The following is a 25307-nucleotide window of genomic DNA, read 5'->3' on the forward strand; positions in this document are numbered from 1 at the left end:
TCTCCCATCGGCCCGCATTCCTGGGACTGATCACATTACACCTGCGCCATATCACACCACACTATGTAAGACGCACACACACACAGCTTCGTGAAGTCTTGATTTGCTTTTAGTGATCATTTCTGAGCGTTTATTTTGTGGACTGATATCTCGTTACGACTTGGACTGTTTATCTCTGCTGAACCCTTGCTGCCTACCCTGAACTGTGCCTGTTTACCGACTCCGAGCTATCTTGCCGCCTGCCTCGATCCCTGCCTGTGACACGACCCTGCATCTAGCCGCCAGCCTCGACCTTCTGCCTGTCCCTGATTACGATATTGTCTTGCTCCCACCTGTGTACGTCTGTCTCCCAAATAAAGCTGCAAATGGATCCGCTTCCTCCTGACTCTTCATTACAGAAGACTTCGCCGCCAAGTGATCGAGCAGCACTGGCCCAGATATTCACCGAGTTAACCGCTCAAGCCAGCCAGCTCGCCATGCACCATCACCAGCTCTCACGCCTTACCTCGCTCACCGAGGAGTTGGTGAAAACGCTTCAAGGCCTCCGGCTCAATCCTCCCGAATCCCCAGGAATGCAGGCCGCTGCAGCCACTGCGCCGCCTCAAACCCCTCCGGCCGTCCAGAATCCTCGACTGGCCCTCCCTGAAAAGTTTGACGGGACACCAACTAAATGTAAGGGGTTCCTTTTACAATGTTCTTTATACATAAACCAACAGCCATCCATGTACCCCGCGGATATAAGTCGCATTTCGTTTGTTTGCCCGCTGCTGACGGGGAAGGCTTTGGATTGGGCCACCGCCATTTGGCGCGATGACGGATCGGCATTTCCCTCATTCACAAACTTTCTACAGCGGTTCAGAGAAGTGTTTGAGCACACCGAGGGGGGTCAGAGCCCGGGTGATCAACTGCTTTCACTAACTCAGGGCAAAGCCACCACGGCCGAATACGCACTACAATTCCGCACGCTGGCTGCACAAACCAATTGGGTAGAGGATACCCTGAAACTGTTATTTCGCCGGGGCTTAACAGTGGATTTACAAGCTGAACTGGCATGCAGAGACGAGGGCAGCACACTGAACTCTTTCATCGATCTGGCAATACAAATTGACAATCTGCTGCGCACTCGACAACCTGGTCACGTCCCCGGGGCCAGCAACGCAGTCCCAGAACCCATGCAGCTCGGCTATACACCCATTCAGCCAGAGGAGAGAGATAGAAGACGTCAGCTCCACCTATGCTTCTACTGCGGTCAACCTGGGCACATCAAGAATAACTGTCCGGTCCGACCACCACCTCCTAGCTCCAGAGCGGTGAGTTCTCTTCCACTCCCCACCTATTCATTCAACTGTCTGAAAATTCCTGCGCAACTCCTTGTTAAAGACCAAAGTATCACCACTCATGCTCTTCTGGACTCAGGGGCGGCGGGTAATTTCATGTCTGCCACTTTTGCCAAAGAACACAACATCCCACTAACCGACTGTCATTCCTCATTAACAGTGGAGGCGCTAGATGGGAAGCCCATCGGAGAGGGGAGAATCACACACATCACCCTCGAACTCAAATTACGAATCAGAATCCTTCATCAAGAATCCATCTGCTTCTTTGTGATCCATGCACCTCAAATTTCCATCATCCTTGGTCTGCCCTGGCTGCGCTCACACAACCCACACGTGTCATGAAAGGAGGGGGAAATACTACATTGGGGAGAACATTGCCGCACACATTGTCTACAATCAGTTTATCCGGTGCCACTACGGTCCATGGAGGTCAACACGGAGAGACCGAACATTCCCGCCGAATATTCCGACCTCGCAGTAGCTTTTAGCAAGGAAAGATCCACCGAACTCCCTCCTCACAGGCCCGGTGACTGCGCCATCGATCTTCTACCTGGCACAACACCTCCCAAGGGTCGAATCTTTCCTCTCTCTCAACCAGAATCCACAGCTATGAAAACCTACATTGAGGAGGAGCTAGCCAAGGGATTCATCCGACCGTCCACTTCACCAGCGTCCGCCGGGTTCTTCTTCGTTAAAAAGAAGGACGGGGGTCTGAGGCCTTGCATCGACTACAGGGGACTGAACGACATCACAGTAAAATTTCGATATCCGCTTCCTCTGGTACTCAGCACTTGAACAGTTAAGACAGGCCAAGTATTTCACCAAGCTAGACCTCCAGTGCACCTATAATCTCATCTGCATCCGGGAGGGGGATGAATGGAAAACGGCCTTTTCAACAACCACTGGCCACTACGAGACCCTCGTGATGCCGTTCGGACTGTCCAATAGTCCAGCTGTGTTCCAGTCTTATATCAACAACGTATTCAGAGACGTGTTAAACAGATGGGTCGTCGTATATATCGACAACATCTTGATATACTCTAGTTCCCTTGAAGAACACGTCCAGCATGTGAGAACCGTGTTACAGAGACTGATCGAACATCGATTGTATGCCAAGGCCGAAAAATGCGAGTTTCACCAGACGTCCACGGCGTTCCTGGGGTATGTCATCAGCAGAGATGGGGTAGCTATGGACGACTGCAAAGTAAGGGCGGTGCTGGATTGACCCAAACCACACACACTCAAAGAATTGCAGTGATTCCTGGGCTTTGCTAATTTCTACAGGCGATTCATCAGAAACTTCAGTTGTGTAGCTGCACCATTGACGTCCATGACAAAACGCTCGTCCTCCCCGCCTGCACTGGTCCCCTGAAGCAGACAGAGCTTTTCAAGAGCTGAAAGACCGGTTCACCTCTGCGCCCATCCTCCGTCACCCTGACCCGGAACGACCGTTCATTGTGGAGGTGGACGCCTCTAACACCGGTATTGGCGCCATTCTATCCCAACGCCAGGGTGATCCTGAGAAAATGTACCCGTGCGCCTTCTTCTCTCGCAAACTATCGTCTGCTGAACGAAATTATGATGTAGGAGATCGAGAACTGCTGGCCATTAGGGCTGCCCTTGAAGAGTGGCGGCATTGGTTGGAGGGAGCGCAACACCCGTTCACCGTGTTCACGGACCACAAAAATCTGGAGTACCTACGTTCAGCCAAAAGACTAAATCCACGCCAAGCTCGATGGGTCATGTTCTTCACTCGGTTTGATTTCAAAGTCACATACAGACCCGGGTCCAAAAATACCAAGGCGGACGCTTTGTCTCGTCAAAGTGAGGCCACCGAATCGAGTAAGGACGAGGAGTACATTATTCCTGAATCGCTCCTCCTTGCCCCCGTCGAATGGGATATTATGACAGAACTGACCCAAGCCAATGAACAAACAGCACCTCCATCCACCTGCCCACTCAACCGCACTTACGTTCCCACTCACCTCCGGGACAAGGTATTACATCAGGTACATGATTCACCCAGTTCAGGGCACCCTGGCATCACAGCCACGCTCAACCTCTTGCAGAATCGTTTCTGGTGGGAGACCATGTCACAGGACGTCACCCGATTCATCCATCACTGCGTCGCCTGTCAAACCTCCAAGTCGCCCCACCAACTACTAGCTGGACTGCTCCAACCACTACCCATTCCTCAACGGCCCTGGTCACACATTGCCATAGATTTTATCACAGACCTGCCTCCCTCTCAAGGAAATACCACTATTCTGACTGTAATTGACCGGTTCTCTAAGGCGTGCAGACTGATACCTCTCCCCAAACTACCCACAGCCTTTGAAACTGCTGAGGTACTCTGCAATTACGTGTTTCGACTGTATGGCTTACCCGATGACATTGTGTCCGACAGAGGGCCCCAGTTCACCTCCTGGGTCTGGGCCGCTTTCTTCAAACAGTTAAATGTCAATATCAGTCTTACGTCAGGCTACAATCCAGAATCCAATGGCCAGACCGAACGAATGAATCAGGAGCTCACTCGATTTCTCCGCACCTACTGTCATCACCAACAAGCAGACTGGAGCAGTTATCTCATGTGGGCAGAATGCGCGCAGAATTCCTTGCAAAAACCCGCCACCGGCATCACTCCATTCCAATGTGTCCTGGGGTATCAACCACCCTTGTTTCCACGGTCAGGCGAGCCCTCAGAGTTACCAGCAGTCAGCGCATGGATGCAAAGAAGTGAGGAAACTTGGGATGCGGCACATCAACATCTCCAACGTGCCGTCAGGAGACACGAAACCCAGGCCAACCGACGGCGTCGACCCCAACCTCGGTATGCTGTGGGCCAGTGGGTATGGTTATCCACCCGAGATCTCCGGTTGAGACTTCCATGCAGAAAACTCAGTCCCAGGTATGTCGGGCCTTTCCAAATTGTAAAACAAATCACCCCAGTATCCTTTCGTTTAGATTTACCTGCTGATTACCGTGTTTCTCCTACTTTCCATGTCTCGCTGTTGAAACCCTCCGGGGGCCCGCGAGGAGATCCAGAGGAGGCTCAGGACCTACAACCCCCACCGCTGCTGATAGAGGGCGAGGAGGCCTATCGTGTTCAAGAGCTGCTCGATTCAAGGCGCCGGGGCCAGAGGCTTCAATACCTGGTTGACTGGGAGGGGTACGGTCCAGAGGAGCGATCCTGGGTCAATGCGAATGATATTCTAGACCCCAACCTCTTGGAAGAGTTCCATCGGACGCATCCGGAGAGACCGGCCCCACAACCTCGTGGTAGACCCCGGTGTCCGCCTCCTCGCGTCTGGAGCCGCTCACAGGGTGGGGGCTCTATCACGAATACAGCTCCTACGGTGCATCCTCCGGGCCACCGGAGGGAGCCCTCCCCGGAATACTGATTCGCACCCATCTGGACTCCATCTCCCATCGGCCCGCATTCCTGGGACTGATCACATTACACCTGCGCCATATCACACCACACTATTTAAGACGCACACACTTCGCAAAGTCTTGATTTGCTTTTAGTGGTCATTTCTGAGCGTTTATTTTGTGGACTGATATCTCGTTACGACTTGGACTGTTTATCTCTGCTGAACCCTTGCTGCCTACCCTGAACTGTGCCTGTTTACCGACTCTGAGCTATCTTGCCGCCTGCCTCGATCCCTGCCTGTGACACAACCCTGCATCTAGCCGCCAGCCTCGACCTTCTGCCTGTCCCTGATTATGATATTGTCTTGCTCCCACCTGTGTACGTCTGTCTCCCAAATAAAGCTGCAAATGGATCCGCTTCCTCCTGACTCTTCATTACAGAAATGTACTTGAGTTAAAGTACATTTAAATCTACTCTTAAAGGGTTAGTTCATTAAATACTGTCTCTCATGCCGTTCCACACCTGTTCTTCTTCCACAGACGCAAACACCTCTTCTTTCAGTGAGAACTCACCTTATGAGATCAAAATAGGTCACCAGTGGGATTTGCATAGATCCAAGTGTTTTTATGGGAGGGTGGGGGTCTTACAAGGGTAAATAAAGAACTGGACAGAGTTTCCCAAAAGCATCGTAAGCTTAAGTTGATCGTAGCTCCATTGCCACCAATGGAGCTACGATCAACTTAGGCTTACGATGCTTTTGGGAAACTCTGCCCAGGTTGTTTCAGTATTACTGTACAGTGTTTCCTTTACTCTCACAGAGTTAGTTTTGTTTTTATTGATCAAAGTTTGGCCTCTGGTCCAGTTTTGGTTCAACATCGTTGAGTTTGCAGCATCATAACTTTTGAAGAAAGATGAAAAAGATAAAAACGGTTCAGTCATTCCTCAGTCAGTCCAAAGATCATTTGTGCCAACATCTGCCATAGACTCTCACTGGAGAGGAAGAACAATAATAAGAAAACTAACAGATATAACAGAGGCTGTAGGACCCTAATAAGTTTAAATAGAATAACAGTATGATGACTTACTCAAGCCAACCTAAATACTTGATATTCTAAATAATACAACTTAAATCAACTGTGTCAATGAAATCTTTCTGTAGTCAATCATTTTATCCCATAAAAATTATCTTTGATCACCAAAATTACATATTTAAATGTTTTTTTTTTCATGCCTAAAAATAGCCTGAATGTAACTCTACACCCTTCTCTCAAGTATACGTGTAAGACTTCTCTTGCAGTGACTCTCCAAGCCACTAGGGAGCGCTGTCTGCTCCCTCATGCAATGACTCTCCCAGCCATTGGTGGGCACCATCTGCCCTTTACTGTGAGGACACTCCGAGCCACTAGGTGGCACCACCTGCTGTGAACTCTCTAATTAAGATTGCTCATCAAGTTGATTTGATCCACCTGTATTTTGTCCTATTTAAGTTTGGTAGTTTCATTGAACTGTGTTCAGTCTTGGTATTAACCCAGTACGGATTGCCTGAGTTTTAGAAAGAGTTAAGCTATGTTTCTCTGTTGCCATTTGGCCTTATTTATGTTTTGTTTTGTAAAGCTGTGATTGCTCTTTTGTTTGTATTTGAAAACTGACTTCAAGTAAAGACAGCTTGCTTTTGAGTTATCTGAGCCTCCTAGTTTGCCTTTCCTTCTGCACATGGGTCTTCTGAAAAACTATCATCTCCAGTAGACCAGAGGTAAAGAAGTAGCATTCCCTGACTGGGAGACCCGGGTTCGAGACCCACCTCAGACACTCTGGTTATTGTGACAGCAAGACTGAACCATGGAAGTAGACCCAGCAGAGGAACAAACTCCTCCCTCCAACGTGGAACGCATTTTATCTGAGCTCTCTAGCCAAGCTGCAGCCATTCACAAGCATGAACAGATTCTAACTGAGATTCTCCAGCGTCTAAGACATCAAGCCTCTTCAGACCCACCAACCCAGTCCATTTCTCAAGTTGCTCCAGTTCCACCAGCACAGTCTCAAGGTATCCCTCAGCCAGGGTCTCCTGCTTGAGCCTAGGCTTCCAGCCCCTGAGAGGTATGACGGTAACCCAGAGAGGTGTCGTGGATTTATTACACAGTGTACTCTTGCCTTCCAATTGCAACCTAACAGTTTCCCTACAGAGAGCAGCAGAGTGGCATATATGACAACCCTTCTTGTAGGAAAAGCGTTGGACTGGGCTACAGCTCTCTGGGAGCGGCGGTCTCCTCTCATATCCAGCAGTGACCTCTTCATAGCAGAGATGAGAAAGGTCTTCCACCACCCTGTTAGTGGAGCAGAGGTTGATCATCGTCTGCTTCAACTCACACAAGGAACACGCAGTGTTGCAGAGTTTGCTATCGAGTTCCGCACCCTGGCTGCAGAAAGTGAGTGGGATCAGCGAGCCCTGAAAGCTGCATTCCATCGTGCACTATCACATGAGTTAAAAGATGAGCTGGCCTACAGAGACCCGGCTCCTGATTTGGAGTCTCTGATTGATGTTGCCATCAGACTGGACAACCGTATTCGAGATCGTCAGGGTGAATGTCGTCGTGAGACTCGACTGCCCGAGATCCACACCTCCACTGGTTCTATGGAACCTTCCTCACTGATCGGGTGTTCTGAGGAGCCAATGCAACTGGGGAGAACCCGGTTATCACAGGCTGAGAGGGAGAGACGCATGAGAGATAAGTGTTGCCTGTACTGTGGTGAGTCAGGTCACTTTTGAGCCAACTGCCCTGAACTGGTGGGAAAAGGCAGCTCTCGCCCAAGAAGAGGGGGCCTGGGACGAGAGTAATTACTTACCCCCGACCAGCAGCTTCTGGCCTTATGATTGATGTCTCAATCTCCTGGGGCAATGAACTTCATAAGCTCAAGGCTTTCATAGACTCTGGTGCTGCAGGGAATTTCATGGACTTTACATTGGCCGCACAGTTGAAGATCCAGCCCATCACTCTCCATAATCCTCTGACTGTTACTGCATTGGACGGAAGACCCCTAGGTTCTGGCCAGGTAAGCCAGTGCACCACATTCCTCCATTTTCAAGTAGATTCTCATAGAGAAGAGGTACAGTTTTTTTTTTATTAATTCTCCTGAGTTCCCTTTGATCCTTGGGTATCCCTGGTTAGCTCTGCATAATCCACAAATTGATTGGTCTTCCAACCAGATAAGTGAGTGGGGGCCTAACTGTTGTGTATCTGGCTTGTCTCTCTGTCATTCTCTTGAGCCACAGGCAACCTTCCCTAAACTACTTGAGTCACCAGTCCCATCCACAGAGATGCTGGCTATTTCTGGGCTGAGACAAGTGCCTTCCACTAATCCTGCTGCCTCTCCCGAGTTATCCCGTGTCCCCCAAGAGTATGCAGACCTCTGTGAAGTGTTCAGCAAGGAACGTGCTGCCTCTCTTCCACCCCATAGACCTTATGATTGTGCCATTGAACTGCAACCTGGCACTTGTCCACCTCGAGGGAGGTTATTCTCTCTGTCTGCCCCAGAAAGAGCCTCTATGGAGGATTATATCAACAAGGCTGTTGACAGTGGATTCATCCGCCCTTCAACCTCACCGGCAGGAGCTGGATTTTTCTTTGTGGGGAAGAAGGATGGAAGTCTCCGACCATGTATTGACTACCGTGGTCTAAATCGTATCACTGTAAAAAATCGCTACCCGCTGCCTTTGATGACTACAGCCTTTGAACTCCTACAAGGTGCAACTATATTCACCAAACTGGATCTTCGGAATGCCTACCACCTGGTTAGGATCCGTGCCGGGGATGAGTGGAAAACTGCTTTCAACACCCCGACTGGCCATTATGAATATCAGGTAATGCCCTTTGGGCTAGTCAATGCCCCAGCTGTCTTCCAGGCATTCATTAATGATGTTCTACGAGAGATGCTTAACCAGTTTGTGTTTGTTTATCTTGATGACATCTTAATCTTATCCCGTTGTTACCAAGATCATGTCCAGCATGTCCGGCAGGTTTTGTCTCAACTGTTAAGTAACAACCTCTTTGTTAAGCTGGAGAAAAGTGAGTTTCATGTACCAACTGTCTCCTTCCTTGGGTTCATTGTCTCCAATGGCAGCATTCAGATGGATCCTGGCAAGACCGATGCAGTTTTGAACTGGCCTCAGCCTGGCTCTGTCAAACAGGTACAGCGTTTTCTTGGTTTTGCAAATTTTTATAGAAGATTTATAAGAGATTTCAGCTCCATTCCAGAGCCCCTCACAGCCCTTACCAAGAAGACCTCAAGGCCATTCCAATGGACAGAGAAGGCTAATCATGCATTTGAGCTGCTCAAGCACAGATTCACCTCGGCACCCATCCTGACCCTCCCCGATCCCGAGTTGACTTTTGTAGTAGAAGTGGATGCGTCAGATGTTGGGGTGGGAGCTGTTTTGTCTCAAAAGGCCAAAAGGGACAATAAACTTCATCCTTGTGCCTTTTTTTTCACGTCAACTCACCCAAGCCGAAAGGAACTATGATATTGGTAATCGGGAGTTGCTGGCAGTGAAGCTGGCACTCCAGGAATGGAGACACTGGCTAGAGGGGGCCAAACACCCATTTGTCATTTGGACAGACCACAAGAACCTCACATACATCCAAGAGGCTAAAAGGCTCAATCCACGCCAGGCCCGATGGGCTCTCTTTTTTAACTGCTTTGATTTCATTCTCTCTTATCGACCAGGCTCTAAGAACTCCAAGCCAGATGCCCTTTCGAGACAGTTTGACACTCCAGAGGTGGAGGACAGACCTGAGCCCATCATTCCCAGCTCCAAGGTGGTGGCAGGGGTTCAGTGGGGAATAGAAATGGCAGTAAAGAAGGTTCAACGACAACAGCCTGACCCAGGTAATGGTCCCCCGAGGCCGCCTTTTTGTTCCTAATGTTGTAAGATCTGATGTGTTGCAGTGGGGACATGCATCTCTTCTTTCGGGTCACCCTGGAGTTACAAGAACTTTGAAGCGTATCCAGACACGGTTCTGGTGGCCGAGTATGCAGGTGGATGTCCGCAAATTTGTGTCTGGCTGTTTTGTATGCACCCAAAATAAAGAACCTAAAGCCCACCCTCAAGGTCTACTTCATCCTCTACCCATCCCGAGACGTCCATGGTCTCACATCTCATTGGACTGTTACTGGGCTTCCTAAATCACAAGGTAACACAGTCATCTTGGTGGTGGTAGACAGATTCTCAAAAGCATGTCATCTGATACCTCTGCCTAAGATCCCCACAGCTTGTCAGACGGCAGACCTCATGATGCAGCATGTCTTCAGGATCCATGGATTTCCTCAGGACATGGTCTCTGATCGGGGGTCGCAATTCACTTCTCGGTTTTGGAAGGCTTTTGGCCGTCTCATTGGAGCTTCCATCAGTCTGTCTTCTGGGTTCCACCCTCAGTCTAATGGTCAGACAGAACGGGTCAACCAGGAGATTGAGAAGACCCTTAGGTGCCTGGTCTCCAATAATCAAAGCACCTGGAGCTCCCGTCTGATCTGGGCTGAGTTTGCTCATAACACCCTACACCATTCATCCTTGGGCATGTCTCCATTTGAATGTCAATTTGGGTTTCCTCCATCTTTGTTTCCTGAGCAGGAACTAGAGGTCCAGGTACCAGCCGCAACCCAATTAGTCAAGAGGTGCCGTCAGGCCTGGCGGAAAGCTCGGACAGCCTTAGTGAAAGCATCACAACGGCAGCAGAAACAGGCCAACCAGCGCCGTAGAATCGGGCCATCGCTACGTCAAGGTCAGAGGGTGTGGTTGTCAACTAAGGATCTTCCTCTTCATGTAGAGTCTCGGAAACTGGCACCCCGAATTCATTGGACCTTTTAAGATCCTTAGGAAGATCAACCCTGTGTCCTACCGGCTACTCCTACCCAGGTCTATGCGCATCCACCCCACTTTTCACATTTCACGTTTGAAGCCTGTTATCTGCTCTCCTCTGTCCACAGCCAAGAAGCCCCCCCTATTACCCCAGATCATTGGTGGGCAGCAAGTGTACACTGTCCGTCGACTGCTGGATTCACGTCGAGTTCGTGGAAGGGTCCAATACCTAGTGGACTGGGAGGGTTATGGCCCAGAGGAGCGGTCCTGGGTGCCAGCTGGGGACATCTTAGATCCAGACCTTATCAGAGAGTTCCACCATCTGGATTCCGACCGTAGCCAGAGGAACGTCAGGAGGCCGTTCCTGAGAGAGGGCCTCCTGTAAGACTCCTCTTGCAGTGACTCTCCAAGCCACTAGGGAGCGCTGTCTGCTCCCTCATGCAATGACTCTCCCAGCCATTGGTGGGCACCATCTGCCCTTTACTGTGAGGACACTCCGAGCCAGGTGGCACCACCTGCTGTGAACTCTCTAATTAAGATTGCTCATCAAGTTGATTTGATCCACCTGTATTTTGTCCTATTTAAGTTTGGTAGTTTCATTGAACTGTGTTCAGTCTTGGTATTAACCCAGTACGGATTGCCTGAGTTCTAGAAAGAGTTAAGCTATGTTTCTCTGTTGCCATTTGGCCTTATTTATGTTTTGTTTTGTAAAGCTGTGATTGCTCTTTTGTTTGTATTTGAAAACTGACTTCAAGTAAAGACAGCTTGCTTTTGAGTTAGCTGAGCCTCCTAGTTTGCCTTTCCTTCTGCACATGGGTCTTCTGAAAAACTATCATCTCCAGTAGACCAGAGGTAAAGAAGTAGCATTCCCTGACTGGGAGACCCGGGTTCGAGACCCACCTCAGACACTCTGGTTATTGTGACAATACGCGGTTCTATAAATATGCAAATGAGCCCCGCACCCACTCACTCACATCAGCTCAGAGATCCATATGTTGACGTGATTGATTACAAGGTATGCAATCAGAAACACCAGCGATTGAAACGGGGCGTGTCGTCATGATTGACATCTTTCTCTGAGGACTGTCGGAGCTTCGAGGGAAGATTCAAGATATATAACTAACTATTAATTTTTTATTTCTGTGTAATTTCACACCGACAAAATGAGATGTTTAGCAGTAAACTGTCCTAACCGACCTACAGGATCTGACAGATCACTAAACTTTTTTCTGTAACATTAAATGTGGGCGTTATAAGCTAATTAATAAATGATATTTGTTAAGATAACACGCCTAACGTTAGCCATGACGGGAAAAAAGCAGGTAATCGTTATCTGGCAGTTACTAATTATTTTTATGGGTATAAAATAATAATTAGCAGGACAAAACTAATGATAGCCTACTCCATAGGCACCGATTTATGTTTCTGCCGGTGGGTGCCCAGTGCCCCACATGCTAGTTCGCTTCTTATGTAACTCAAATCAACGTCAACTTGATGTTTTATTTGCATTATATCTGTGCAGCAATATGACCCAATTTCGACACAAGCGTTGTTGCAAGTCATGCTCTCGCTGATCTCATGCAAGGAGAGTTTGAGCAGAGCCATTTGTGCTCGCACATCACTTAGATTAATTAATTTGCCATTAAAATATTGCCATATAAACAGCCTTAAATAAACTATAAAAAAGGGTGAAGATAGTGTCTGAAAGCTCCAATTGATTTTTTAATGGTTAAAATAAATGGAGAATATCTCGTATTTTTCTGTGGGTGCTCAACCATTTCCGTGGGTGCTTGGGATCTGCGCCTATGGCCTACTCTAATTACAGCAATCGATCTCCTGTAACGTTAGTTGAACTTGATTTAAAATGGCAGGACCGTTTCTGACGATTTAGAGTTGTTTCTAGTGGCATATTATATTGAGTTTATCTACTGAATTTGCTGTTTCAAAAATATTATTGCTTTAGAAACAGAATAGCCTATTATTTTATAGGTAGAATTTTAAATTGTGTATAATTTTTCTAGTCTATTTAAAATACATCAATGATGATGCAGTCGTCTGGGCGCGAGTTTGATACCGTGACTCCGCCTCCGGGCTCCACTGACGATTCCTTCTGCGCATGCCCAGGCTCCAAACTTCTTTTTTTTTTTTTGACGTTTTTGCGTAACGTGTCAGCGCCCATCGTCGTACGCTTTTACTTTGGTTCAATACAATGGAAGGAAGCGGTGTCGCATCGTCCATCTTTTTTTACAGTCTATGGAAAATACTCAGTAATGGTGTTGACTGATGAATTTACACATGGTTTGTCTTACAGCACATTAAAAAGACCACAGAGACATTTAGACAACATTAAAAACTTGATTTTCACCACAGGAGGACTTTAAATTGAGTGACATTTCTGTTTTATAACAGTGATGGATGTGTTCATCAGCATTCACACATCATCCACTTAGATTTCATGTGTTTTCTCAATATGGTGCTGATATTATGATGACTCAGTTTCATTCATTCATTTGTTCTTGGATGTGTTAAGTCTCATCTTTTTTTTCTTCTTTTTTTCTTGTAGTGGATCTCCAGCAGTTAAGGTCTGTTCTTCTGTTACGGGTGTATGTTGAGAGATGAGGCGAGTACAGAGATCCACCATACAAACACATTTATTCACAATACCAGGAAACAGGAACAACATTCACGGTTAGCAAACAATCAAGAACAGACAAGGGAAAGTGCGAGACTTAAAGGGAGTGCTGACAAGGAGCAACAGGTGCAGTAAATCCAGGGAGATGGCGGGAAGACTGATGAGGGAGGGAAGACAGGTGCGCGGAACAGGAGGATTCTGGGAAATGGAGTTCGGGAGAGACGTGGATGTAACAGCTAGTTTGTAGACTGTTTTTTAGACTCCCTGATGCTGTTATCTCAGGTGGATTGGCCCTTATCTAAGTCATGCTGTGTGTGCTAGGCCCCACTTTCTAGAACTTTTATGCTATGGAAAATGTGTTTTATCCTTCTGAGCCACTTGATTCTTTATCAAGTTTGAGTTGATGTCGCTAATGTTCAGCATCCGTCCTCTATGGCTCAGTACAGATTTGAGAATCTGTAGGGAGAAAATTATTTTCCTCTTTGAAATAGCATATAGATCAAAGCGTGGTGTTTGCTTTGAAGTTCTAGACTTTTGCCCTACATTATATGTGAGCTTACTTATGCTGCCACAGGTTAGCACCTGTTCTCATGATAGCAGGCTTTTCACTTTAGCTGCTAGTAGAGACATTAGTGACCTAATATTCCCCATTTGTAGGTTTATTGGTGTTACTGAGTGCATCACCTGTCGGATTGCATACTCAGGGTAGTATAGAACCACTTTTTGAGGAAAGCTGGTTTCTATTAGCTCCCTTTTTGCGATCTTGTTAACAGCTATATTGCATATAACTTTGATTGTAGGCTCTTATGGTTATTTAGCCTCCTTCTACTTAGCAATTGTTTTTATAACAAGTGCTGTTAGCTGATCATAGTTTGCTCACATAGTTCTCATTTTCACGAGCTGAAGTCACGTGTCATTAGAATGGTAGGCCCCAACAGGCCTAGTTCACATGTTGTCACATGTTGTCACAGTTTGTGTTTTATTCTGCAAACAGGCTGAATGCCACTTGTTGCTGAGATTGTAGGCCCCACAGGGCCTCCTTTTTAGCTGACTTGTTGGCAGGATGCCTGGGAATACGAGAACCCATACCACCATCGGCCACGCCCTACCTCTGTTGAGTAGGCCTTAAGCAGGCTTCTCGTGGAGTATGGCGGCGTAATGTGCATTCCTTCTCTAAGTGGTGTGAAGGGAAAGGTTAGTTCCACTTAATTCATGACCAGTTGGTTGATATGTTCCTGGACTGGCTGATGCCATATGTTTACTAGGGTAGGCCCTAATAAGGCCTCCTTTTAGTTTACATGTTGGCACAGTGTGTGTTATATGGAACAAACGGGCTAAATGCCACTTGTTGCTATAGACTGTAGGCCTTATAGGCCTCCTTTTTAGCTGACATGCTAGCAGGATGCTTGTAAGTACATTACCACCATCGGCCACGCCCCACCTCTGAGTAGGCCTTAAGCAGGCCTCTCATGGAGTATGTGGCGTAATATGCATTCCTTTTAGAAATAATCTTTGAATGCAGGGCCTCTTGAGTGGTATGGTTATGGCAACAACTTTCTGATGCCACGTGTTTACTAAGGTAGGCCTACCTCGGCCTCTGGTGTGACATGTGGAGTTCAGTTATGTACTCCTCTCGCTGTGAGAGTAACAGGGTGTTTTTTACCGAGTACTCTTGAGTGGTTGGCCCCTCATATGGTAGTGAAACCTTACTGAGGTTCAGTTTAACCTACCTTATTTCTACTCTAGTTGAGCTAAGAGCCACCTAGAGCCTAGGGTGGATCTTTTGTGCTCCTAAAAACGGCCACGAAACTTACGCCGTGTGTCCTAGAGGTTGCCTTTTTTGAACACACTGGAGTATGTTTGGGTATATTTCTCTTTGAAAATTATCTGTATACATTTTCGTTGGCCAGAGGCCCAAGTGATAAATCCAACCTCCTCTGTCAGGTTCTTTATCGTCCTTAAGGTCTAAACACTGCCACGAGCTGATGCCACGTGTCCGTTAAGGTTATAGGCCCTTCCAGACCTTCCTTAATACATGTTGGCGTAAGTTGTACTCATCGAGCGCAGCGTTAGTTCAGTCAGGCCACATAGGCATAGTGCTGCGACCAGCTGACGCGGTCAGCTGTCAAATCGCTCCAATCACTACCATTCTCCTATTAGACACAGGACATATATACGTGGCATTACTGCTCGGTAAGTATGCTCAAACTGCTCACAAGCTTTGCGGTACAGTGACAAACAGCATGAAAATTATGTTCACGTTATTTCTTGCACATCTTACCTGCTGCTTTCTGGTTATGGATACTTCGGACATCCTAGGACAAATCTTATCTGAAGAGTCTCCGGGTGAGATCCTGGATCATTACACCGAAGACAGCGATCCAACCCAGCTAGTGAGACAAAGCTCTTGGATAGCAGCAAGGAATCCTTTTTCCATCAACGAATGGCCCAAAGAAAGGATCTTGGCCACCTTGTACCTTCTCAGTGTACAAGTGCCACTGAATCTGAATCACAATCATGACCCGCAGCCCGCATCCACCAATGTAGTATCTTCTCTTCCCCGATTTACCAGCCGTAAAGCCACGGAGAAAAGAAAAAATACATCCTCTGATCAAGTGTCTCCAACTCCAAAGAAGGTAAAGCCATCCAATCCTTCTCAAGCTCCAGCACAACACGGAGACAACAGGGTTCTCACAGCGCTGCTGTCAATCCAACGAATCCTCTCCGTCATGGACAACAGGATCCAGGAGCTGGAATTGCAGCACTCGGCTTCTGCACCTCAGACGTTGATTGACGGGCAGACTTCCAGCTCGACATCAAACTGCGCCCTTACTCCCGACTTGGCTCTTCCCAGAAGATCTCTCGGATCAACGCTACCTGCCGTTTCCACCGGGGTGCCCTTTATCTCCCCAGCAGCTGCTATTTCTCCCCAACTGCGAGCTCAAATCCTATCAGGTAATGACATTAACTTGGTTAAAATATTGCTATGCTCAGAAACTAACGAAAGAAGGTTTGTGGATTGTGGGGACATTTCTGTTATTCTTAATAACACAGACATTATCTGTGAAGTGTATCCAGACAGGAGAAAGGAATTAGATACCTATCTAGCCATCATTTCGGATCTCGCAATGTCTTACGGAGGTACTCTTTTCTACAAATACCACAAATCATTTTCATCTAAAGCAGCAATGTACATTCAACGATTTAATCAGCGACTGGACTGGTCCGTGGTCGAGGCCACCGAGCACTGTTGTGCTCACTCTGTGGTTCGTTTTCCCACACCGCATCTCTCTGCCTAAAGCAGCTTCAACTCAGAACACTAGCGCTTCGGTGCCAGAACAGGTGAAGCCTGAAAGACAAACCCCTCTTTGCTATAATTTTAATGAGAATTTTTGTACTCATAATAATTGTAAATATTTTCATGCTTGCAGCTATTGCGGGAACAGTCGCCCAAAGTTTTCTCCACACCAATCAAAATTCCAAAAAAAGAAATAAACACTCTGGTGAACACCCAGGAGCTATCTAAATCCCTGGAAAAGCATCCAAATCGCTGTTTTGTGTCTTACCTCATTCTAGGGCTCATGCATGGGTTCCTAGCTGGTCTTTCCTATCTGCCCACCTTCTCTTTCACTTGTCAAAACCTCCAGTCGGCTATCAAAGATCCACAGGCCGTAGATGATCTGATGGGGAAAGAAATTGAGAAGGGCTACATGATCGGACCTTTTGATCAACCTCCTTTCAATCTTTTCCGTATTAACCCTTTAGGAGTCGCAGTTAGGAAATACTCAGGGAAAAAACGTCTAATTATTGATTTATCAACTCCCCACTCTATAGTAGGGGTTCCAAGTATTTAAAGTTTAATTCCTTCAGAACCATTTTCCCTGGCTTATTCCACAGTGGACAACATAATTAAACTCATCAAATTAGCCGGCAGAGGAGCGTGGCTCAGTGAAGCGGATATTACCGATGCCTTCAAAATCATGCCTTTGCACCCCTCTCAGTGGCATCTTTTCGGGGTCATTTGGCGAGAGAAATTTTATTTTTCAGTCAGACTCACTTTCGGGTGTGAAAGCAGCCCAAAGATTTTTGATACACTGTCCGAAGCACTCTGCTGGATCTTAAAAACGGTCGAGAAAATGCATGACACGGTTACGTTAGATGAAGGCTGCAGGTCTGATTTAACATTCTGGTCTAAATTATGCGACAGCTGAAATGGCATTTAGTTTTTCTACGAAGAAGATATAGAAACCTCAGTCAAACTACAATTCTTCACCAATGCAGCTCCTTCCGTCGGGTTCGGGAGTATTTTTAACAATCAGTGGTTCGCAGAAAGATGGCCAAAAGAACTTAAGGATCTGGCTCCCTCTATCCAATCGACAGCACTTATGGAATTATATCCTCTAGTTATCGCTTGCTTATTATGGGCAGATCAATGGACTAGGAAAAACATCCTCATTTTCTGTGACAACGAAGCCACAGCGAACTTTATTAACAAGGGTCGCTCCTCTGTGCCTTTCATTAACCGTTTTATTAGGCGCCTAACCTGGATCTCAGTCATAAACAATTTTACAATTAAAGCTACTCACATACCTGGGCTGGATAATAAAATAACTGACTCTCTGTCTCGGTTTAATTTCCAGGAATTCCAACGCCTGTGTCCGGGAGCTGCTTAATCACGACTGGACTGCCCGGACTTCAGTCAAACAGTCCTAGATTAAATGCAAAATTACCTTAAATCAGCCGCACACTACAGGTCCTTCTCAAAAAATTAGCATATTGTGATAAAAGTTCATTATTTTCCATAATGTAACGATAAAAATTAAACTTTCATATATTTTAGATTCATTGCACACCAACTGAAATATTTCAGGTCTTTTATTGTTTTAATACTGATGATTTTGGCATACAGCTCATGAAAACCCAAAAAAATTAGCATATTTCATCCGACCAATAAAAGAAAAGTGTTTTTAATACAAAAAAAGTCAACCTTCAAATAATTATGTTCAGTTATGCACTCAATACTTGGTCGGGAATCCTTTTGCAGAAATGACTGCTTCAATGCGGCGTGGCATGGAGGCAATCAGCCTGTGGCACTGCTGAGGTGTTATGGAGGCCCAGGATGCTTTGATAGCAGCCTTAAGCTCATCCAGAGTGTTGGGTCTTGCGTCTCTCAACTTTCTCTTCACAATATCCCACAGATTCTCTATGGGGTTCAGGTCAGGAGAGTTGGCAGGCCAATTGAGCACAGTAATACCATGGTCAGTAAACCATTTACCAGTGGTTTTGGCACTGTGAGCAGGTGCCAGGTCGTGCTGAAAAATGAAATCTTCATCTTCATAAAGCTTTTCAGCAGATGGAAGCATGAAGTGCTCCAAAATCTCCTGATAGCTAGCTGCATTGACCCTGCCCTTGATAAAACACAGTGGACCAACACCAGCAGCTGACATGGCACCCCAGACCATCACTGACTGTGGGTACTTGACACTGGACTTCAGGCATTTTGGCATTTCCTTCTCCCCAGTCTTCCTCCAGACTCTGGCACCTTGATTTCCGAATGACATGCAAAACTGAGCAACAGTCCAGTGCTGCTTCTCTGTAGCCCAGGTCAGGCGCTTCTGCCGCTGTTTCTGGTTCAAAAGTGGCTTGACCTGGGGAATGCGGCACCTGTAGCCCATTTCCTGCACACGCCTGTGCACGGTGGCTCTGGATGTTTCTACTCCAGACTCAGTCCACTGCTTCCGCAGGTTCCCCAAGGTCTGGAATCGGTCCTTCTCCACAATCTTCCTCAGGGTCCGGTCACCTCTTCTCGTTGTGCAGCGTTTTTTGCCACACTTTTTCCTTCCCACAGACTTCCCACTGAGGTGCCTTGATACAGCACTCTGGGAACAGCCTATTCGTTCAGAAATTTCTTTCTGTGTCTTACCCTCTCGCTTGAGGGTGTCAATGATGGCCTTCTGGTCGGCAGTCTTACCCATGATTGCGGTTTTGAGTAATGAACCAGGCTGGGAGTTTTTAAAAGCCTCAGGAATCTTTTGCAGGTTTTTAGAGTTAATTAGTTGATTCAGATGATTATGTTAATAGCTCGTTTAGAGAACCTTTTCATGATATGCTAATTTTTTGAGATTGAGAATTTTGGGTTTTCATGAGCTGTATGCCAAAATCATCAGTATTAAAACAATAAAAGACCTGAAATATTTCAGTTGGTGTGCAATGAATCTAAAATATATGAAAGTTTAATTTTTATCATTACATTATGGAAAATAATGAACTTTTATCACAATATGCTAATTTTTTGAGAAGGACCTGTACATGAGATATTGTCCCCTCACAGCCATGAACAGGCTGGTTAGCTCATGCAATAATTAAAACCCACAGATCCACTTTTCATTACAGAGAAAGGAGAAGCTATGTCCAAGCATTGGTTTGCCTCACGTCTCCAAACCGCATGCCTTCATTGTGGCATGGACCCCACGCTTTATACCAACCATTCATTCCATATAGGCGCGGCAACCACCGCAGCTTCAACAGTCTCCATACCCATGCTCAAAGCCATGGGCAGGTGGTCATCATCAGGGTATCAATTTTGATTTTTCAACTTTATATATATATATATATATATATATATAAAAAGATAAAAAAAAAAGGGACTGCTGTTTTCTCCCGCTGGAGAGAACACCCTTTGCTGCTATATTTGCAGGGGTCTGCTGTTCATCCCTCAGCAGGGGATGAACACCCCTCGCTACTTAAATAAAAAGAGGGGCCTGCTATTCTCTCCCTCCGTCTAGAGGGGAGAATACCCCTCTGATAGTCAGTAAGCTACATTAAGAATATCTTAATAACATTGACTTTTCTCTTTTGCAGGGATGGAACAAGTATGGTTTTGGGGGGTTCTATTTCGGGCAGGTAATACCATTATGTTTAGGGGGTTAATGTTAAAGCTCTTGTATGTTCAATTAATATTGGAGCAAGAACCCCCATAAGGAACCATACCGCCAAAGATAATTGTGTTTAATAAACTCAAGTAACTTGCCAAAGTGGTCCTGTCTGAAATCGAGCGCAACGTTAGTTCAGTCAGGCCACGTAGGCATAGTGCTGCGACCAGCTGATGCGGTCAGCTGTCAAATCACTCCAATCATTACCATTCTCCTATTAGACATGGGACCTATATATGTGGCATTGCTGCTCGGTAAGTATGCTCAAACTGCTCGCAAAACTCCCTCCCTCCCCATTATAAGCATGATGAGCATATTACTGTGCACCTTCTGGTTGTCGTCTTCTTTTGTTTCAGATCACTAAAGCTTTCAAGTCCCGGCCGGCATGGACCTCAATGTTGAGACACTCATCCTCATAACCAAGCTACAGTATAGACGTCCAACTGCCATATCTATATGATACCATGTTCGCTCTTAAAGACATTACTAGTATCTTAATTGTCTATGTATTTCCAAGCTGATGGTTCCGGGGGTTAATGTTAAAGCTCTTGTATGTTCAATTAATACTGGAGCAAGAACCCCCATAAGGAACCATACCGCCAAAGATAATTGTGTTCAATAAACTCAAGTAACTTGCCAAAGTGGTCCTGTCTGAACTCTTGTTTAAAGAGTAAAAGGTGCTTTTACTGAGTACACTGCTCGTTGGATTGTGTTAGGTAAGGTAAACCACCTCAAAAGGCCATGCCCCACCCCGACGGATAGGCCCTAATCAGGCCTGTTCACGTTGGGTGGCAGCGCTCTATATATTTCTTCTGAGGAAGTTTTTAATACATGGCTTTTTGGTGGTCTGGTTATGGCAGCCACTTGCTGATGCCATATGTTTATTAGGTAGGCCTACTTCGGCCTCCAAGGTAACATGTGGAGTTCAGTCATGTACTCCTCTTGCTATGAGAGTAACAAGGTGCTTTTACTGAGTATTCTGAGTGGCTATAGCCTCTCAGGTGGAGTATGGTAGAAAAACCTTACTAAAAGTTCGGATTAACCTACATTTGCCTCCCTGAGTCTTACTTCTGCTCTAGTTGAGCTAAGAGCCACCTAGAGCCTAGGGTGTATATTTTGTGCTCCTAGAAATGGCCACAACACTTACGCCATGTGTCTTAGAGATTGCTAGGCCTACGGGCCACCTTTTTGAAACACACTGGAGTATGTTTAGTATATTTCTCTTTGAGAAGTATCTGTATACACTTTCGTTGGCCAGAGGCCTAAGTGATAAATTCAACCTCCTCTGTCGAGTTGTTTATCATCCTTAGGGCCTAAACACTGCCACAAGATGATGCCTTGTGTCTGTTGAGGTTATAGGCCTTTCCAGGCCTTTCTTAATACGTGTTGGCGTAGTTGTACTCCTCTTGCTTACAGAGTAAAAGGTGCTTTTACTGAATACACTGATCATTGGATTGTGTTAGGTGGATTGTTGTGAGGGCACTTTCAGCCTTTATGAAATGGCTGTGGAAGTTTTCTGTCTAACCAGAAAGATATATGACAGCAGGTGGTCTTTAAATTAGGCCACTTTTCTGTTTAGACTTCTGTTTCTTACATAACTATTTCATGTTGCAGGCCCCTTCTCGGCCTCCATGAATATGTGCCCATTGCATGTTCTAGCTATTAGGTGAGCTTTGTACTTCCCTTTTCAGGGTTGTGGTTGTAATAGTGCTTAGCTCCCTAAGCTGATCATGGTGGTAGGCCTCCTCCTAGTTTCAGCCCTAGGCTGGTTTGTGCTGGTTTGTGTGGGTTTGAGTTGTTCCTGCCTCTTTGCAGTCACTCTTACTTACTTCTATGAAGAATGTGTTTTAGAGACTCTGTATTCAGACAGGTTTAGTCTGTACTAAGTCTGCTTCATGGCAAGACCAGGATGGCCTCCCTGGTGGCATTGAGGGTGACTTTGTTCCCTTCTAAGTGACTGGCCGAGGTTCCCTTTGATTTCTTGGCTACATTCCCTTAAAGGGACCTCTTTCTCTTCTGAAAAGATGGTCCCAGACACCTTAGCAGCTAAAAGTAGGCCTTCTAAAGAAGGCCTTCTTGAGGCTCAGCTTGGGCTGTTGGCCAAAGGGAATGCTATAACTGACAGCCTGGTTTGACCCGAGGGGGAGTTGCAAAGCAGTTTGAGGACTGCTTTGGGGCTTATTTGACACTCCTCAAGCATGGTGGAGTGGGTATATCGTTCCCCAATGCATATTATAAATGCAGAGTGGAGTTCCCTTTTGAAATGGAACGTCTCAGTTTACGTATGTAACCATAGTTCCCTGAGAAGCAGGGAACAAGACTCTGTGTTTCCTTTCCATGCTTCGGGCTGCCTGCCTACAGAACAGTCCCTGAAGATGATAGATGTTTTCTGTTTCTACAGGCGCTCCTTTTATACTTCCGGGTTGCACCATATTACGTCATAGGCGGCCAATAGGGATTGGAGTTATTGGATAGTTGCTTTCAGACACCTGGGTCACGTGACGTTTCCCCATTGCATAATCAAACGCAGAGTCTCGTTCCCTGCTTCTCAGGAACTATGGTTACATACGTAACCTGAGACGTTTCTAATACAGTTGTTAAAACAATTCACCTCAATCAATAATTTTAACGCTGTATTTCACCCAACATATTTCACTCAATATATGATATACACATTCCTTGGCATTGAGTTCAATTTTTAACCACAAAACAACTAGTACTCACCAGCAACGAATATCCAATAGCAGAGAAACAGCCGAGACGGTCCTTCCATAGATCGGACCTTCCACAATCATGAGAAAATGACGCCAACGGCCACACGAGTGTGTTGTCTGAGAAGAAAAGAAAAAAAAGAAAAAGAAAAGTGAAAGAAAGATATATAATATTATATAATGTATGTAATATTAAGATAGAAGTTACATGGGCCAGATACACAATTACAATTTAAGGCTTACTCTGTCTCTCTTTTATATACATTTTCTACTCTAGGAATGTCTATACCATGAGTTTCACTTGCACTGAGAGCAAGATTGTTTCTTTTATTTGTCCTCTTTCATGGACAAGTATTCTCTTTAGTGTAATGCTATGTCTCCTCAAGATCTTTCACATAAAGGCTCTAACGCAGAACCCATATTCACCCACACACATAATGCAACATACGCTATCTTTACAGGATGTGGTATACACACAGCGCACAGTATGCGGTTTTGTCAACTTTGGCCCGTAGAGAATCTCCAAAATCCTTAATTATAGTTACAATATTAACTCTATTATATGTGTCAATGTGCCAACACTTTCAAAAGTGTTATAATAACTCCAATTGTGTGCCCATATTTTGCTGTGTACAATCTACTTCTGATTCTCTGTAGATGGCATAAATGAATAATCAAAGATTATTTATTAATTAATTATTTATTTTTATTTTTCTATGACTCGCACATCCATCGTTTGTCTGGTAATTTATTCAATTAATTTAGCATTTGAATTGTGACGCTTTATAATATAATAATCGTGTCTGTCAGATCTTTCTATTAGACGTCACATCAGAGCCTACTAACCAATAGCCAGTACAAATTAGGCTATAGCCTATAATTTGTTAGCCACAAGACGATTCTTGATGAATCACAATGCATTTTCCTCCAAACCTTTAATAATAATTAGCCTATAAATATAGACACATATTTACACAAAATATAGTTCTTTTTGTTATAAAAAAGAACAAAGATGCGAATAACAAACAGTAGCTAAAGTAACTATAAGAAAGAAGCTAAGATTTTTTTGTCCTTTTTCCTAAATATTGAAATTGAAGCATGTCTTTAGTGCTCAGCGGTGTTGTTCTTCAGGCAGAGTGGTGATAATCTCAATATTTTAAATTTTTTGCCTACTATCTTTGCTAACAAACCTCTTCAGGCACTTTCCATCTTCACAGGTGCTACTGTGAACTCCTTTGCAGATGATACACAGGGTGGTGTTAATCTTGGTCATTTAAATTTTTCTCCTAATCCCAGCTTCACAGATGCTACTGATGCAGCCCCACAAAAAGGTTTTCGCAGGGAGCTGACTGTGGACATGAACAACTTCCTAGACCCAGGGTTTGATTATGATTTCACAGATTTAACAGATGACTCAACTTGCATGCATGGAAATGAGCCATACAAATGCCCTTGTGAGTGGAAACGTATTGCCATCAAGGTCCTGGATAAGTATCCTGATGGAAATGCCTGGTTGGGGTCAGCTGGATGGAGGAGTAATTATTTCTCTTATCATGGAACCAGCATAAATAATGCTAAAGACATCATTAAGTCTCATTTCGTACCAGGTCCTAAACGAATGCACGGCAGAGGAATCTATTCAACGAATGACATTAATAACAATAAGGGAATTTCCTGCCTATATATATATATGTGTGTGTGTAACGAAGGCGGGACTTTATTAGAAGTGAACGTGGTAGTACAAGCAGGGTCAAACAGGAACAAACAGGAGCAATAAAGAGCAGGCAGAGTCGTAGTCAGGGTACAGGCAAAGGATCGAGGCAGGCAGCAATGGGTCGTAAAACAGGAATCAGGCAGAAACAGTAACAAACAGGCAGACAGGGAAATAACGCTTGGAATTGTACACAGAGGCAACAAGACTTCGCGATCAGGTGATGAGTGTGTGAGTCTTTTATAGTCCAGGTAAAGCGTGGCAGCTGGGTGTGGTGATTAGTGTAGTGATTGGTGGAGTGAGTGCAGGTGATTGGCAGAGAGGATTATGGGGAATGAAGTCCAGGAAGTGACAGGAACAGACGGTGATCATGACATAACGCCCCCCCCTCCTGGAAGGCGCGTCCTCGCGGCGTAAAAGGAACAGCTAGGGAGGGGGAGTGGGTGCATTGGAGACTAGCATGTAGACAGGAATGGGGTCCCCAATGCAGATCCAGGAACTCAGATGCCACGGGCAGCCACGGCGGGTCAGGAGCCTTGGGTAGCCATGGCGGGTCAGGTGCCACGGGCATCCAGTGCAGGTCAGGAGTGCCATGAATCCACATCCGCTGTTTTGCGGCGACAAGCAGCTTTAGCTCGTGTCCGTGTTATTGTGTTTTAAACGTCTTTTAGGGTTTTAATTCCCCTCTGTGGTGTGCTGTTTTAATGTTGTCTGTTTTATGAACATTTGCTGAGTATCTGAGGGATGGAAGTCATTT

The sequence above is a fragment of the Megalobrama amblycephala genome, linkage group LG14 (assembly GCF_018812025.1).
Source record: "Megalobrama amblycephala isolate DHTTF-2021 linkage group LG14, ASM1881202v1, whole genome shotgun sequence".
NCBI lineage: Eukaryota > Metazoa > Chordata > Actinopteri > Cypriniformes > Xenocyprididae > Megalobrama > Megalobrama amblycephala.